The 19,570-nt window shown below is 33.4% G+C and overlaps 1 long non-coding RNA gene across 1 annotated transcript in view; it reads right to left on the reverse strand.

Moving 5' to 3' along the window:
• Positions 1-2,813, reverse strand: part of LOC146992964 (uncharacterized) — a 91,548-nt gene extending 88,735 nt beyond the window's left edge. The window contains exon 1 of the long non-coding RNA XR_015039066.1: positions 2,290-2,813. This is a non-coding gene — a long non-coding RNA (uncharacterized LOC146992964). The remainder of the gene's footprint in view (positions 1-2,289) is intronic.
• Positions 2,814-19,570: the final 16,757 nt, after the last annotated feature.

Below are 19,570 nucleotides of genomic sequence, written 5' to 3' on the forward strand. Positions count from 1 at the left end.
CTGCGGATGAAGAGGTTCTTCATTTGTAACTGAAGCAAACCTTTCATAGCAAGGATGTTATGAAGTTGAGAATAAATCAAAAATATCTTTTAAACTGAGACCGAAATTTTCTGTTGACTTTGTAAAAACATTCTCTTATCCTTAATTTCTTTCATTCTTATTTAATATTCAATTAGCATTTTGCATAATAATATAGACAGCAATATAGATGTCATTACTGCTTAATGACATCTTTATTGCGATCTATATTGCTGTCAAGTGCAACTGCAGGAAAATTGTTATTAAATATACTGCTGAAAAAGCTATTAATGTAGAAATGATACTGCTGTGTACTGCGCTGTTTGTTGTTTTTATGGCTTAAAAAGAACGTTAATGTGCTGGAAAAGTAATTTTAAATGTCGTAATGAAAGTATTTTAAATAGAAGCTTCATATTAAAGAAGCTACTGTTATGAAATTATGGTTAAACTAAAGAAAGAAGTCTCCTTTGTTCTGAGATTCTGAGGTGGTGTGGTGTTGGTGTATTTAATTATGGCAAAGCACACTAGGGCTATCTGCCTAAGGGGAGGGATGCCTTCGTGGAGGACTTTCTAAGGGAAACTGGCTCGTATACACGTTACACATGGGGAAAACCACGAAAACACCCATGCAGCCAGCCCGTTCGCGGGATTCGAACCTCGGACCGAACTACCAGTGTTCAGCGACTTTACCGCTCGGCCGCTGGTGGGCTCCTGAGATTCTGAGGAAAATACTGTTATGTCATCTGCTTATGTATTCCTATCTCCTTATGGGAATGAGCATTTTTACCATAGATGACTTCAGAAGAGGCAAAGTTATTTAAGAACCGCAAGTAGCTGTTTTCAAACAGTTTTCCTAAGGTAAAAGCTAAACAGTCGTAATAATATCTGGTAAAAGGAGGAAAAGAGTTAACAGTGGCAAATAGCTCATTAAATGTTTAATCATTGTTAACAATATTTTTAATATAATTTTGTACTTTGATCGGAATAAAGCGATTACTGTTTTCTGATGTTAACATCACAGCGTTATTCAAAAAATGAGATGTAGAATATTAACTTATGTGTAATGTGATATAAAAAGTGCTGAGTTATTATAACATTACATGAAACTGCTATAAGGAATATACTTAGGGGAATAAATAAATAAACAAATAAAAATATTGCACACATTGTGTGTGAGTCGGATCATAAACAACATTTGAGGTACTGAGGTGTTCCACTGCATCATAAATAACGTTTGGCTCATTGAAATGTCCCACCCTGTGTCAAGAACAATGTTTGAAGTTACATTTCGGCTTGCGCACTCGGTTGCGTTTTTATGAATGCAGTTTCGGTTGAGCAAAAGTGTCGTCTTTTTACTGTGAGTATTTTCTGTCAGAACTTTATAAACTACTTAAACAGGTCGAGTAAACGAAAGAGTAAACCGAAAAGAGAAGTGATAATATAGATCCGTATGAAATAACTGGTGAGTGAAAAATAGCAATAATAACCAATTGAATGACTGAATGACTTGAACTTTTATTATTCATTAGAGTTTCCTGTCACCTGTTCTTAGTCATATGAATAATATATACTTTCTCCCTTTGGAAACAAGTATCGCAATTAGAACACGGGTATTTTTCATTTTAGAAATTTAATCCTGTTAAACTGTCATTGATAAAGCTACGTATTCTTTCGAAAAGGAATGAATAAATGATCTCGACCTTTTTTATGTGCCATTGAAAAGTAAGCAGCGCTGAGGTACTCAAAACAAATGAGCACCGCAGCTGGCTGGGAGAAGTAGAACAAACAAAAATAAATTGGAACAGATAAATCGCTACGGGCATGGTTGTTTTATTACCACAAACAGCAACAGGATAAAGATACCGCCAGCTATTATGTGACCAAAGCTCACTGGTCTACCATTTGTATTACATGGGTTCATTCTCCTATATTTAACTGCTACTGGATAACTAAAATGAAAGGAACATACATGCGGAATAATCTAATTTCTGATGCAAATAAATGCTACGTTTGAGGTAAAAAGAGTAAGTTAAGAATAACTGGGTTGTTAGATTAAAGCCTTGACCTCAAACTATGGACATTCTAAGCTGAGTTCGGGTTAAACCTCATTTAGGATTGCGATATGACTGAGCGTATCTTTTACACTACCTGTACGAGTCTCAGTTAAGATGGATTGCAAAAAATCAGAAAACAAAATAACGGTGAACAAAAATGCACCAAATAATACTATATATGTATAATTCTTAGAAAATAAAAGGTAAAAAGGCTTACCTTTTAGTCGATCTTCTTTCTTCTCCAAAGGGATATCCGGGAGTATTTTTCTTAAGTACATCTATACACTACTCACAGAAAAAGGGAGGCTTCTAAGATAATAAGATATTTAATTTACATCACAGCACTAAACTAAAATATATATGTAACACAGAAGAATAGGATTAACGTGTTTCACTCAAACGTCCATCACGAGTTCTCAAAGTTCAACTAAAAAGTTCTGATTTAGTTTTTGCTGCGCGCATGCGCAAATCACGTGGTTGTCGGTGAGAGTTTCAACAATATAATTGCACTCGTATTTTCTGTAAAATGGTAAGTTATAATTTTATTTCCCAATCACCTCATATGTACACTAAAATTTATTATGAGGTGAATAATTAAACATATTTACTTCCTGCATTTAATTGTTTTGCATTACTTTATCGGGAAAAAGTATCAATAATTTTATTTTCGTAGAACATTGCATTCTTCTAACAGTATGAAAAGGGAAAACTGACACAGGGAGTTTTTCAAAATTTTTCCAATTCGTGTTTCAACTTAACATTATATTGCTTTGTTTTTAGCTTAGTAGTTTTTTCTTTTTCATTTAACAGTTTGAGATGTAGTGAGCCATTTGTTATTTAAATCTGAAGGAAAATGAATTGTTTTTATTTTAAACACGCACGTAAGGAATAGAAAATGCGAAAAGTGAAAGTTGATGCAATTGAATGAAGAATGTGTAGCTGCATCAAACGCGTTTAACGCTGTCGAGAACTGGAAAATGCCAGGACCTGGACATAAGCCAGAATCTACACCATCACCTAGAGGAGCGTTTCTATTATAATCACTAAGGAAACGTGGTTCGGTTTGAGGCAAACTGCTGGATTTTAAATGGTCATTTTCAACACTACAAAAAAAAACAGCAGCGGAAAAAAAAAAAAAAAAAAAAAAAAAAAAATTAATTTTAGAGAAACTCATTATTACATAACGTATAAAATCAATTATTAATTTTCAGTTGTAGAATTTTTTTTGAGCTGTGCTAAAAGGCTAATGAATCTTCCATTTTACGTTGTTTACACGTTTCAGTGGATTTGAGAATCCATGACTTATAGCACAGAATGATTGAACTGTTTTAAAATTATACATGATTGCGACTGGTTATAAATGACTGAGCTCGTATTCATCCTGTAATGAAATAAGCACTCTTCTTATGCACTGTTTTAGTGTAAGGGACAGTTCATCGATTTGTCATTCTGAAGGTCCCGAGTACGAAAAAGGGCACATTCTGTTTTTCTACAGTAACTATCTCTAAGCTTCTGCTTTCATTTCTCATTCAATTCCCCTTAAAGCTTAAATGTTCATATTAATTTTAAAATACATTATTAGTACTTGCATATAAGAAATAATTTGGAACTCGAAATAATGCACAGTACATTAAGCCCATTTGGCTTGAATACTTATACAAGGGATTTTTTATGTACTTTCTCGGAGATTGCAGAATGTAATCAACAAATATAACTGCATAATCACTCAGGAAAAAAAGTGAAAATACTCAAAGCAGTGATATAGTTGCTAGTAAATGAGAATTGTATCGATTTTATAAATGCAAATGTTACTGTTTTTTTTTTAAAGAAACTGAATATTTGTGATGTTTTAGAAACTGCTTTTAATTTCTTATACTGATAAATATTGCTTAAACTGTTAAAAAAATGACAGAGTGATTTAAGAGAATTTGTGTAACAATGTGTTTTCCCTGTTTCAAGCTTTACCCTTGTTTTAAATGTTCGAAATATAGGGGATAGAATATAACAATGCTGTGTGTTATAATTTTTATTTATCTTTATTTTTCATTTCTGGCATATTTATAAACGTAATAGCTGATGAAATTTGTTTAGTTTTGAATTCTACAATGGTAACTATTTCTGATGTTGTGCAGACATTCTGATTTCAGCCTTATAATGTGGGCTATAAGTTATCGTCGTTGCAAACTTTGGTAAGATTTTATTCGTGACTGTTATTGCTCTGTGATTATTTATAAAAGTGATTTGAATGCATTCCTCACTTTAATCGAAGCACTTTTTATCACAATTGCTGGAGGAAATAATAGCATGCCATATCAAATCACGTTAACCAGACGAATTTTTCCTGTTTTCTAGGTGGGTGTTGAAGTGAAGTGAAATATGATTTAATATTTTAAATGAGCTGATCTGATAGTCAGCAGCACTGAAGTGTGTCAAATGGATCAACTTCAGTTCTGTGCGGATGATATCTTCTATTGTTCCTGTTGCTAATTACACAGGTAATGAGGAAGTTTTTCAGTTTTTGGAGTAAACATTTGTAAGATCTGATTCTCTTAGCTATCATAAACTGAACTGGATTTTACTAGGAAACCTGGCGACTTCTCGTACAGGCCTGAATGATACCAGCAACAGAAGACGAGTAAAATAAACCCTTTATTACTCGTAAGACTCTTAACACAAATTCACGTGCTTCGTGCTTACAATAACACCGACGACTTGAAGTGGAACTTGAGAATAATTTCCCAAATAAATTCAAAGATGTAGTACTGAACTAGTAATTTAATTTAACTCTAACTGACTCAACATCCTAGCCGGTGATATACTTATTAAATGGCCAAAAAGACGTATCAGGAACTCCGTAACAGAAGTAACAAAGTAGTAACGTGCGCTGGCTAGCAAAACTACGTTCTCTGATCAAACTGCTCGATTTGTCTGACTTTATACTCACTTAACTTTAAATTTGCATTCTGGTGAGGAAATGAGAGGTTCAGGAAAGGCACCAAACTTAAAAATAATTTGTTATGCAAACTAACCTTATACACTGTATTCTGCGTATTATATGGGGATAGTACCTGCTTTACCGTTTAGTAGATACCTAGTGTCCCTTACACCTATATTCTGCATTTGGATAATCACAAAACTATTTGCCATTACTCTGCGATCCTTTGGTCAAATATTTTCATTAATTTTCCCGGAATGCCCAATATAAGTTTGGTATGATTTTGCCTTTCCAATATAATAAATCTTCTTGTATCATTCATCAAGTTATGTGGTTTTAGAAAAGAAAAAGGAAAGAAACTGATAAAATGTAATAGTACGAGAAATAATTCAGTTATGTTTACGTTTTCCCATGGGTGACGTAGATATTACACGACGTCCCTATGAATGCCTTGTGTAAAATACTCCACCTCTGTTTTAGGCAGAGCAGATAACCGTGATTTGCTTTACTGTACTTAATTAACCAAACAAAAACAAATAAGCAGATTTTCAGGTGTAAAAGTTAGCTTTATCGATCCAAAACAGAATCTGTAAGAAGGTTAATCAAGTGTGCATGTGCATCTTTCCGTACACATTAATGTAAAAGAAAAAGTAGGAGAAGGAGAGCATACAAACGTCAGAAAAATATCTTAAACCTGATAAACATTTTTGCAATGTAGATTGGAGGATTAAATAATATAAACGTGAACATGATATCTGAAGAATAGCGACGAGCATGAAAGAAGAAAGTATAAAAACTCTCAAGATAATGAAAAATGTACTACGAAAGCATTAGAAACCTTTGAATCACAAGGGAAGTTGAATTGCATCTTAAGTAAATAACACTTTAGTTCTGTTTTAATGCCAAAGGGGTACTCGTGCCCTTCTTTATTGAAAAATCTCTTAACTCAAGACTCGATGCATAAGTCTATCTGATTCGTTCTAGTTTTTGTCATTTTTCTATTAAACTGTTCTTTTCTCTTTGCAGCCGTTATTTAAAAGTTGGACAGTTTTAATTTTGCTTGTAGGGACAAATCAAAATGCGAAAGAGTTGAAAAGCAACCGGTTTAAATGTCTCAATGGGCTCAGCACACTTTCGGGTTGATGCTAATGATTCTACGGCCATATCTATATAAATTAATCTTCATTTCAGTCAGCATTGAAGGCTATTGCCTAGTTGCACTAGTGTAAACATTGAATATTGTACCGATAATTTCATTTTTACTTATAAAATATCATAAAATTCTCTAAGAAAAAAGTTTCTTTTTCAGAAAACTCTCTTCTTCAGCTTCTTTGAACAAATGGAGCAATTTTTCTGATAGTTCTGAAGGTCTATGTATTTGGAGAAAAGACGGTAATTAGCAAAAGTAATCCGTGTAATGTATGTAAACACGCAGAACGCGTTTCAAAAATTTTGACCGTACATACTACTTTGATTGCTAATTAGTGCGATAAAAAATCTTTGACTAATGAATCAACCTAAGAGATTTTAACAGAAGAAAATTTCAGACTGTGCACGTTGAATATTTTTATTACTTTAACATTAACATATTCGTTAATTTTGCACTCACTCTTTTTATAACTGGCAAATGCCTCATATATACTCTAGGAACAGTTTTGCAGACGAAGAAGAAAAGGTCTTTGAGACTTATCCTGCCATTGGTATATATTACGCCAGTTGCTCTTCATATAAATAACGAGCGCACTTCCGATTTCGCTGTGATTGCTTCGAATTATTCAGAGCTAATGAGCTCAGTCATCTTGAATAAATTGATTTTTTGAAAGCAAAAGCCGATAAATCTGATCAATAAATAGATCTGCAAAGAAAGTTTAAGCATCGCTTAAATATTTGAAAATGTTTATCTCAAATTTTAGTATTGACAAGGATTAAGAAACTGAGGGAAACACTTAAGCTTAGATATTCAGGAATAAAACAAGTAAGAGTTATTACATGTCAAGTAATACTATTTTAAAATGAAAATACTTTACACTCTGCTTTTAATGATGACTGTTAATAGTATACTTTTTCAATGAGTACATAAAAGAATAACGTTTTGTTAATTTCAAGTTTTTATTTTTCTTTGAGCTATAATGGGCATTTATTTTTTTATCTATAATACTCTATAGAGACATTAGGTTTTTTTGGAAGCAGGAGAGATGGAAAATGAGCAATGTCCTCGCCGGGACTCGAAACCACAGACCTCTCGAATACGCGTCGAGCGCACTGACCACTATACCACGAAGGCATGCTAAGAAGACGAGAGAAATACCTTACATACTTCCCCTTTTGAAGGGAGACTGGGGATTAGGGGACCTAGTCGCCAAATCCTGGTGATGGAGATTCATCATCCACCACCTTTTTTAGTTCGGGCGCCACTGTGGAGACATTAGGTTTTTTAGGAAGCAAGAGAGATGAAAGATGAGCAATGCCTTCGCCATGACTCGAGCCACCGACCTCTCGAATACGCGGTCGAGCGTGCTGACCACTACACCACGAAGGCATAAGGCGAGAAAAATACCTTATAACTCGTTACATTTATTTCACAGATTTTTATTAGCTTTCTTCCTTGTGTCATACATAAAATTTTAATAAATTGAAATTACATTAAATGTTTATATCGTCACACTATAGCTCTTTTGAATGATAATAATATGCAAGTTAAATTAATGTACTGTAAAGAGAAACGAAGCAATCTTTTATGTATGTCACAAAACAAGCGACGAATAACAAACGCATCAATGTATCTATAAAATAAATCACTCTTTACAATAGAGACCATCCTCTATTTCCAATTTTCTCCACGTTTGATTTTTTTTAAAACTTTTTAAATGATGTTTCCGTTAAGATTCAACTGAAAATGCATTGAAGGTTACGGCTCAGTAGTTTTTTACATGTGAATGTATCTTCACAAGTCAGGTTGAGTAATCCGGTAATACATTTACTGATTTCAAGGAAAAAGTTGTGGTTTTGAAAATTGCATAGAAAATAATTTGATTTTTTCCCTTCCATAGTAACATACATTTTTTCTGCGTCATTTGATTATAAAATAAAATTAAAGAGTGTGTGCTTTTAATCGAGTGATGTGTAAATTTAGAAATGTTATCTCGCAATAAAATCATAGCAACTTCCGATATTATTAAGACTGTCAAACACACATTTTGTTATCATCAGTTAGCAATTTTTCTATTTTACTTTTTCCGCCTGTTATCGTCTGCTGGATAAGTGACGTGTATTTTTTCCACGATACTTTAATTTCCCTAACCTTTCTTCTCCCCCCCACACAAGAAAAAAGGTATTAAATTTTCTGTAATTGAAGATGTATAATTCTATTTACTGTACACATATTCTGTAACTGTATTTACTGCAGATGTTTTCCATTGAATATAATATGCAAATTGTATTTATGTGTTTTTGAAGGTAGATTCCTTTTCATTTAATTTAGATATTTTATGTCATCGTTGCCTGTAATGTTTTCCTTTGAGCACGTATAATTTTTCATGCTTTCTTTTTATATATACTTGGGATTTCACTAAACCTTTTATTTGGAGCTATACTAAAATTAGTCTGCTAAAGCAATGCTAGTTGCAGTTGTGATTGATTTATAATAACAATGATATGCTGTTTAAGGAAACTGTTGATGTTCAACATTTGAAAAGAGTTTACTAAATGCGAAGAAGGTAATTTTAGCTTTGTCATTAAATCTTCAAATACTTTCAAGACTATATTATCTGTACCAGTAATATTTAACTTGAGTTTAGAAGTCATCTTCCAAAATTTAACTTTTCATTGAACTACTGAGGAATAAAATACTGTCTTATTAACCTTTTTACTATTATTTTACTTTTCCCCATGAGCATCCAAAAAACTTTTTTCCATCTAGGTTTAAACAATGAAGACACATAATCAGATTAATACATTTTCAATTTAATTCGGGGATCCGCAAGTAGATTATAGAAAACAGTATTGCATCAATTCAAATAAACTGAAACGGGAAATTATTATTTACTGCTCAGTTTTAATATGGAAATCTGCAATAAATCATGATTTGAATACATCAGACCGTTGTTGGTGAATGTATGCTCCACGATCAACTTAAAATAATAAATCTGATTGGTCAAGCTACGGAAATGTACGGTAAAAGAGGACAAGTATCAGTTTGGAGAACGTTTGAATGAAATTCTAGTGCCTTTTCGATGCTTATGCAGGCTTAATAGTGACTCGAGTTACGCAAACATCTTGGCAAATAACATTCATCTAATCATCAAGATGAAGTCAGCTCCTAACAAAGTAACGCTGCATTTCATCTTTCCCTAGTGGCAACGGTGATTAATGTATCTCAATTTAAAATACTAAAATAAATATCCTTGATCGCCTGATTTTACTCTAATCAAGAATTTTGAAGACTAATAAAAAAGAACATTTCGATCCACCGAACGGCTATTATGAACTGTGGTTTATTCACAACGGGAATTTTGGGAATATTTTAGCGGTATTGCCATCTGGTTATTTCCAGTGCCACATTTTGTCATTACCAAGATGCTGTTAGAGTATAAAGTGGAACAAAATGGTGTTAGGTAAATATATTGTAGGGTTTATTTTAATTTTCTAATAGTTATTTTTATTTTGGAACAAGCTTTTCCTTTATTTTCTCATTTCCACCTAGGTTTCCCTGCCAGAATGAGTTTTCAGGACTGTCATGCTATGTAAATAAGGTAGAAACGAGTATTTAAACTGAAGTCTGGATCACTTCAGTAGAAAAGCGTATTCTGCCTTCCGGTCACTAGTCTAACCTTACCGCTATTCGGCCGTATTGCTACGTGCCTGCTAGTATCCGCTGGTGATCTTAAATAAGAGCCTCTATTAGTTAATTATGTAAAGCTTCGGCTGGTTTGTTTTAGTTAGCATTAAAATTAGTTTCTTATTTTCTATTTTGAGTTACAGCCCAAGTGGAGGCCTATTGTAAGCCCGAGAAGGGAACCATCTGTGAATTTATTTTGAGTTGGAATAAAGGGTAAATTTAATCCTTCTTTGGACTTCTCACTTACTAGAACTCAGCGAATAGTTGCTACACAGTTCTTCAATATTCTAGCCCTCAATGACTTCCAATTTAGCTAGGCTATTACAATATAAATTTTGTACTGGTAAATTTAAAACCAGATATAACATCGACGTTGCAATGGGCATTATACGACGTTGCAATGAGCATTATACAATGTTGCTATGGGCATTATACGACGTTGCAATGGGCTCGTACTATCTTGTCATTAATAGCCATGTACTATCGAATTTCTTCTGAGCACTGGATATTAAGTATATATTATATTGCCTCACTATATTCTGTCTCCCTCTTATCTTGTGCCTAAAGAAAATGTTTTTTTAATATTAAGCAAAAGTATTATATTCATGCATTTGGTTTTTAAATGAACTAATTTCAGTTTTAATAATAAGAAAAAAAAAAAAAAAACTATTAACTAACTTGTGGTTGAATGGTCATTTGTTTGCCCTACGATCGCGGAGGCCGATGCCATATAATTTATAATGTTCGAATGCTGCAGGAGTGAAGAATATTATTAATCAGTTCGTCATGTCCCTGCTTTGTAAATAAGTTTTTCGTTATCAAAATATCTCAGAGGAATGAAAAGTGAAAACTGAATTGCCACATGTAGACGTCATTTACAACTGTATTCATCAATCGCGAATTAGTTGGCATTGTTTAATTAAGTAATTACATTTCTGTATCTACTTAATGAAATCGTTTGGGTTTAGTTAATGTTCATATAATTAAAAGCTCCGCTTAATCTTGCAGTCCCGTTTTATCAAATGCTAATTTACACGAGATACTGTCATTATACTTTACAAAATGAATCGCTGCTTCGCATAACTTTAATTAAATTGAATAAATCTTTTTCTAGCTTTGTTAATTTTGGTTTAAAAAAAGGAAAAAATAATTGAGTGTTACAAACTCTTTAAATTCGTTAAAGAAACGCATTTGAAGTCAAATAATTCTTTTGCGGCTATTGAAAATAACTCGTATTAAAATATATTTTTCGGGAAAGGATGTATACTGTGCTTTTATAAGATAAATTAATAAAGTTTTGGGTTGGAGAATGTTTGCTGCGTTGAGAACCTGCTATATAGACATGAAGCAAAAGCAAATATTGAATTTTAGAGAGTAAGTCAAAAAATCTTTACTCGGGACTGAATTGATTATTTGTATTGTAAAGAAAACTTTATTTGCGATAAACAGTTTTAGTAGCACAAACGCTGTAGGAAGAGATTTGTGATAAATGTCCTGGTTATTATCAGATTATTAAAAACAGTTTCATATACTCAAAAATGTTTTACATCTTATGATTTATTTCAGCCAATACTCACTGATAAAAATGTTAGATGTTACATTTCAGAGTCAGATGTTTCGCGGATGTTTTCCAATTCTCTGTGACTCTGACTCGGCTTCCTTAAACAAAACGGACGTTGCTGCTGCAAACTTCACTTTTCAGAATGTTCTCTCATTCGTATAAATTAAATACGATTCAGTTTTATTAAAGTTTCTACTTGCACGCTCTTAAATATTGTTACGTTTCTCTTTTCTGACACCAATTGTTACGTTATTTTCTTCTTTCACGTTCGTACGGGGTTTGTATGGATTTGGAGTGAATAACGACGACACTTGATGAAGTATCGAAACACACTTTATTTACCAATATTAATCAGGACAGCTCCAAAACCTCGTTTACAGTCGTCGATGAACAACTATAAACACGCTGACACGATCAGCGACACAACTTTCAGGTCATCAAGCTATCACGGTGGAGACAGCTTCACTGCAAAGCACAAGAGTAGAGCTCCCGACTTTGTTCGGTCGTTCTCGGAACTCCACGTACTCTCGAGACTCTCCACGCTACAACTCGCGATGCACTCGACGACACACAGAGCACGGCTCCCAACTCTTCGGTTCAGTCGTTCCCGGAGCTCAACACGCTCTCACTAAGAGACTCTTCGATGCACTCGAGGACCCACTCGGCACTCGCTGCCCGGCTGTCAACTCGATCGTCTCCGCACGGACTAACTGGATGAGACACACACACTCGATACTAATTCTCCGCGTACCAGCAGGGTTTATATAGCTTTTGGCTGGTGTTCGAGAACACACTGGGCTAAACCGGTAAGAATTCGTTCCAGAAGGTTCTCCATCCATCCATGGCATCCATGGCATCCATCGCCAATTTTGTCGCCAAATATCGCGAAACGAGCGATTTCTCGCCAAATGTGGCAACCCTGCCTTATCTTGCCATTTAATGGCAACCCTAAACCTGCTTTGCGGAGAAGCTATCTTACCGCGCCTGTACATTTCGTAACAATATTAAATCTTGCTTTATCAATTACTTTCTCTGTAAACTTCTGGTATTTATGGTCTTTTTCGACTGAGGTATATGATGTAATCAATAAATGAATAACATATAAATCTTCGTACTAACTAAACACGTTATTTCGCTTTGGTTTCCTACTAGATGTTAGTAAAATATCCATTCGGAGTTACGTTTATCACGTTCAGTATTGCAAAACTGAAACAATTTTTAAATGGTTAGAGCGACTTTTCTCTAACCTTTTACGTCTGCTAAAATATTTATAATTTTAAATATTTATAATATTTATAATTTAAGTATTAATAAATATTTACATTTTTTAATTTTTAACTTTAAAATTATAATTTTTTATATTTATATTTCAGTAAGTATGTAAAGTGTTTTCTCCCTCCTTAGCGCGTTCCTCCGTGGTGTAAATGGAAAGCACTAGGAATCCGAAAGTCCGGTGTTCGAACCTTGGAGAGGTCATTGCATTTTTTTTTTTTTTTTCATGTTTTCTGCTTCATAAAACCTAATGATTCTACAAAGACTTATATAAAATTACTAAACATAAAAAGTATAAAAATACATTTACTTATGTTTGGCCTATTCATTCTCTTTTTTCATAAACCCCTAACGATTTTTCGCGGAACCCCAGCTGAAAATAATTGTATTAGAGAATGAATAGATTATAACTGTCGGTGATAGAGTGATTATCTTATAACATTTGTCAGATACCTTCTCCACTTTATTACCCCAGAGAATGGTTTGGAGGTAATAATGGAAATTTGCAATACTGTGCAATTTTTCCGCCCTCGAAATAATTCAGAATTATGCGGAACTAAATAATTCTCGTATAAGATGACTTTACTATGTTTAATTACTATAGTTAAAAGCTTTACTGTGTGTAACGTGAAAATACGAGTTAATTTTCTTTAAAATGTGTTCAACGAAGACAATCCTTCTAACGCAGATAGTCCTTGCTTGCGTTGTTGTAATCAACTAGCCAATCAATCGAATCTAGTATACTAAATTTTTTAAAACGTATATGAAAACCTGAAAGCTTTCAGATTTTATATTACGCCCAACGAAGCGTTTTTTTTTAAAACATTTTGTGTGTTACCTTTATTTATTAAATATCATATTCTCCCCCCCCCCTTAACCATAAAATTAAATTTAACAGCGATATCGAAAAATAATTTTGTTAGGGTTCCTCTTTTTTATCTTGTTAAATGTAATGTCGAGGAACCTAGTGAACTACTAAGCAAATAATCACTTAAGCCAAGAATAGAAACGTAAACTCAAGAAGGCTGAATTAGCCTTTATTTGCTCAGAATAAAGATTTACAGTTGGCCCCTTTCTCAGAGCGTACAGCAAAGCCTCCATTTGGACTTAAACTCAAAATGTAAGAAATAAGAACTAACTAATGACTAACTAAAGAGATTTAGCCGAAGCTAACACAATTCTAAACTAGTTGGCCCGTAATATTAACTTAGCCAGCGAAAAGCCACGTAATACGGCCGAGAATAGTAACAGTTACAGAGACGTAGCCAAAAGGGAAACGCGGGCTATTCAGGAATCCTGACTCTCTCTAGTGAAATCAGTGGAACTTTGACTTAAATACGTTCTACGTCTCATTTGTATTAAACGCGATTCTAAAACCTCATTCTGATAAGGAATTATAAGCTGAAGATAGAAAAGAAGAAAGTGGTATAAACTTAAAATAACTGTTATAAAATTAAAATGTACCTTACAATTTAAAAAAAAAAAGGCATATGTTTAGAATTTGCGATACACAGTCACGCACGCTGAAGAAAATTTTTTTTTCTGTACAGTGTTGCCATCGCTCGCTTTGAAATCTTTGTGTTTGTTAATCGAAAATTCGTTAAAGTCATACAAAATATGAAATGTATAATAAAACAAATTGCAAATTGCAAATTTGGGCTTCCAGATGCCCATATGCGATTGTTGGAATACGTTATTCAGATGTCTGCAGGTACCGCTGTTTTTTTTACAATGCGAGAAACATACATACATTCATGCAGATTCTTCATTATTTAATTTCTTTAATGCAGGGCTCTAATATTTGGTGGCAGCAATTTGAAAAGTGGAACGCCTTTGACAGTGAAACAACGCAAATGCCACAACGAAATCTGTGGCCTTCTCGGCAAATTGCCCCTTTGAACTAATAAATAAAGTAATAAAAAATTTAAAAAGTGTGAAACCTTTCAGATTTTATATTACGCCCAAAAGGTCGTTTATTTCATTTACACACATAAATACATTTCGAAAGTATTTGGGTCAATGTCCTTTTGGGATAAAAATATTTGAAAACAGCATATCTTTAGAATTTCGAATAGAAAGTCTCGCGCGCTGGAGATAAAATTTCTTTTTTCCGTTCAGTGTTGCCATTGCTCGCTTGAAATCGTTGAGTTTGTTAATCTAAAATTCGTTGAATTTTTACAAAATAGGAAATACGTAATAAAATAAATTCCAAATTCGGGCTTCCAGGTGCCCGCCCATATTCAGGTGAGGACTACGTTATTCGAAATTTGACAGATCTAGGCACTGTTGTTTTTCGTCAGGGCGAGAAGTATACATACATTCATGCAGATTCTTCATTATTTAATTTCTTTAATACACGGCGATAATATTTGGTGGCAACAGTTTAAAACGTGATACGCCGTTTATAGTGAACCGATGCAAAATGCCGCTTTCAGACTGATAACCGTTCTTTGCTAACGCTCCTTTGGTCTGAAAATGCATGTGCTTAGTTAAGTAATGTTAAAAATTAGCAGCTTCAACTTGCTAAAAGCAATGAATGAAACTCAAGTTTTATCGTATTTGTTCGATGGAAGATAGTTGTAAGATTAATATTTTTTTTTTTTTTTTTTTTTTTTTGTTAAAACAGAGAGAAAGGAATTCTAAAATGTAAACTATGTCGTAAAACAACGAAGTTTATAGATTTTAAATGTTCACTTTTAATTTATTTATCATTTTTTAAGAAGTGTATTTTTTTTTCCGGTTCTTCAAACTAGAAAGCAGCGAACTTTATGTAAACAAGCAGCTGAGAGCGAGTGATTTCTCTTTGGCTAAGCAATTTGCACTTGGTCCCTAAAAACACGAATTTTGGAATCTTGCCGAATTTAGTAGTTTTGTTATCTTAGCCATCACTGCATTTGAGCTTGGAGAACAAACAGTTTATTATTTGATACTCACTTTAAAATGAGTAAACGAGCAGAACTTGGAACGCAGGGAACTTGTTTAGGAAATAAAACGACACAAAATGAAGATTATTACGACCTAAATAAATGTATCTAGACGATGATAGTCTGTTTGACGAAAGAATATTTTTCGTGTTACATGAAGAAAAGTTAAAACTGCTTGCTTAGCCTTCAAAACATTAGTCAGCTTTTGGCAGGGTATTACAGTAAGTGACAGCTGATACTGATTTCTGTATTTTTAAGTCATTTTACATTGAGTCTGCTTTGAAAAACGCATTCTAGGAAACTTTGCACCAGATCTTCCGTAATTCTCTAAAATATTTACTGATTTTTGCAGTTGTGAAAACACGCAACGCCTTTTTACACTCGTCAGCTTTTGGAGGCATACAAAGCTAGAAATAAATTTATGTTTCCTAACCAAAATGTTATTTCTAAAGCCAAGTATTGGAGAGTAAAATAAATTGCGCCGTCATCAGGAATCGAAACACGGATCTTTCATTTGCTCTTCAGATATTTTGTCACTTCATCATAAGCATATATATAAATATTTATTTTTAATTCCTCATATCTTGCTCACTTAAACGGCTTCAGGGAAGGGGAGTGAGACCCAGTCGGTTTGAGGCAATCCAGGTGGAGACAAGTAATCATCATTTAGTGTGGATATTAATTAGTATCCAGGTGGAGACAAGTAATCACGTTTTAGTTCGGATGCCACTGTATGGAAGTCCAAAATATTAGAGCTTTTTTTATTTTAAATTAACTGGAAAATTTAATATTTTTAATTAATAATCTTTTTATTGATTTTATTTTTTCTCTTTCTCTCCCCCCCCCCCCCCGAGCACGAAACATTAAAATTCAACTGTGTTCTACTCCTAGGAATCAAACTAAGGATCCTCCACTTGGTAACTGGATGTGTTACCATTACATTGCAAGGGTGCATGAAAGCCTTAACTCCTTACTGCTTCACCAGCCAAGGGAGGAAGGAAGAGGATCGCTGATATACGGTTTATGCTTAACGATTAATAACTGGCAATCTAAGCTTTGTGCATGCGCTACGTTTACGAATTACATAGATTGGAATGCTAATGAAGTATTGGTATATGTTGTAATGCTAGATCATACATTGCACAGTAAGTTGTAATGCTAGTTAAACTCAAATTTCTCGAATGTAGCAAGTATTTATTCTCTCTGAGTATGGGTTGTTAAAGTTACGTGTTGTTATTTTTAGTTCTAATCATTGTCTTTTGTTGAATATTTTATAGTAACATCTTCTGCGGTGGGCTTTAAATAAGTTGTATTTGTTTCATTCTCTGTGATTGTTTTTAAACTTAAGTGATGACTAATGCCAGATGTCAAATTTTCTTCTTTCGGGCTAAGACTAGATAAGAACTGCAACAGCAAGTTGAGTTTACATTATAATTTTAAATATTTTAATCAAATTGGACCTTTTCTTATCATTAGAAGAAATATTCCTTGAATATCTGAATTAAGAGATTATTATATTTTTCTGAGCGGGAAATTGGACGAATCAACTGCGCCCTCGCTGGGATTCGAAACATGAAACTTTGACCTTACTTAACACCACGAAAGCACGCACAGGGGAATGTAATAATTTTTTATAACATCTTTAAGCCGATTACCTCTATAAAAGATCAATATCATCTGAAATCGCGTTTGGTGGTTTTAGAAAGGGTTCACTATGTTTATCAGTTCGTCATATTAGCTTTTTTATTTTCTTAAGGATTATGATGATTTACGAAAAAAAATTTTCTAATCAAGCATCATAATTTTGCTTTCTGTTAACAGTATAATAAATCGATAGAAACAACAACTAGATTAAGAGAGGAATTTCAGGTCTTTTTTGGAATTAGTTGGACCTAATTAGCGCGGGAATCAAATTCTGGAAGTTCGTTTTGTGCATATCTGCTTCGTACCACCAGTAACTCTGCGATGAAAGTATAATATGGTAAAGCACCCTAGGGCTGTCTGCCTAAGGGAAAGGATGCTTTCGTGGAGGACGTTCTAAGGGAAACTGGGTCGTATACTCGTTACACAAGAGAAAAAACCACGGAAACGCCCATACAGCCAGGCCGCTCGCTGGTATTCAGACCCGGACCAAACTACCACTGTTCAACGATTGTACCCCTCAATCGCTGGTTGGCCGAGCTGTGAAAAAGAGAGATAAATAAGCAATCGAGATTGTTTCATCTTAGCTTTTATATGTGTATAGAATTTTGAAGCAAAAAGCTGTATTAAATAAATATTGTTACGGTTTTTGTATTGAATTAGCTATTTTTAAATAGAATTAATTAAAATTGTTTTATATTACCGTGCAATGTAGCACGAGACTTATTTGAAGAGAAAGCTACGTCGTGGGGGGGGAGGGACATTAAAAACGTTTTGTTGAACGTTTTGGTAGTTTAAAAGATAACTACTGCGAGATATTGCAATATTGTACGAATATCTGCGAAAATTTAAGCATTTTGTTTTTATTTGTTGTGATAAAAATAAATTTTATTAACTTTTCATCGGACTTGTGCCTTCAATTTATTACGAACTAGTACGCACGCAACAATATGTAAGTTATTTGATGTAAGGTCTATATAAAGATAGTATATTATTTGGTCATTAAAATGTTGATTTAATTAGTAATAAAATTCTATTAAAGAATTAATGAATTATAATTATTGTTAAACTATTAATAAAATTCTTTATTAATTAATCAGGATTAATTTAAAAATATGCTGAACAGTAAGAGTGGATAAGGATTCCTCCTTACTTTTATGGAAAATTCCTAAGTATTCCTCAGGTTTAATATTAAAAATCTTTTGAGATTTTTACTGCCTTCCTAAATCTCCAACGATTGATAATCTGTTAGTGATTACGTGTTACTAATCATACCTTAATGAGTTTTGGATCATTAGAGAGTTAAATTTAGATCATGAAATTACGTTAACAAACAACACAAATTTTTTAGGCTTTTGATGCTCGCATATATTTGTTTATGCTTTCCTTGTTTTATTTTATTAATCTCTGCATTCACTTAACTTAAAGGATCATTAATTGCGTGAAGGAAAATATGTTATGCAAGATGGCTAGAAAGTTAAAAATACAGGGATATAATTATGCCTAAAGGAAGGAAAATATCATGCGACCGTTCAAATTAAGTCCGGCATTCAGCCAAAGTATTTAAATATCTTAATATTCAAAACAAACTACCCAGAAAGCAGCTTCAGAAAGGGACATATTTTATGTCAAGATATAAGCAAATTTTGAAGAAGGAAGAGTTTCTTTGACTTGCCTCATTACGCATCATTTCGCCCTCTGCATTGCGATAGTATGCTTTCTTGTCTTAAAGCTTCGTGATTTCATGCGCCTACGCTAGTAGCCTTATTTGTTATCTTTTGTTAACTTCCTGTATATTTCCTAGACCTGTTCATGTGCCTGTGTATTATTTTATTCGTTTATGCAAACGTGAGTAAAGGTTTTCCAATAAATACACGACCAGAAATCAGTTCAAATCATGTAGATGTTCTTTAAGTGACTTATCGTAAATAACTCTCATTTTTTTAGAAGCACATTTTTTTTACTACTTACAGTCATAACTGCCATATTCTTTTTCTCTCCTTTCTCTTCTTTCAGACCTGTAACTGACACATTCATTTTGTTCCCCCCTTCCCGGTCCCAGATCTGTAACTACCATATTTATTTTTCTTCATTCATTGAAGTTCTGGCGCAAATGAAACACTTCTGTTATTATCTAGTAATTGTACATCTATTTGAAAGACATGTTATTATTCCATAGGGAAGTATTCTCTCTATAATTGTTAAAGCATTTATAAAGAGATGTTGCAGCTCTGAAGGTCCAGTTTAAAAAAAAAAGTAACATTTTCAGAATGACAATCAAGTTATACACAGTATTCATCTCATGCACAAAAAATACACAGCTTTAAA

The sequence above is a fragment of the Stegodyphus dumicola genome, chromosome X2 (genome assembly GCF_044657685.1).
Source record: "Stegodyphus dumicola isolate Sdum_Otavi_A_Nest chromosome X2, ASM4465768v1".
In the NCBI taxonomy this organism is placed as follows: domain Eukaryota; kingdom Metazoa; phylum Arthropoda; class Arachnida; order Araneae; family Eresidae; genus Stegodyphus; species Stegodyphus dumicola.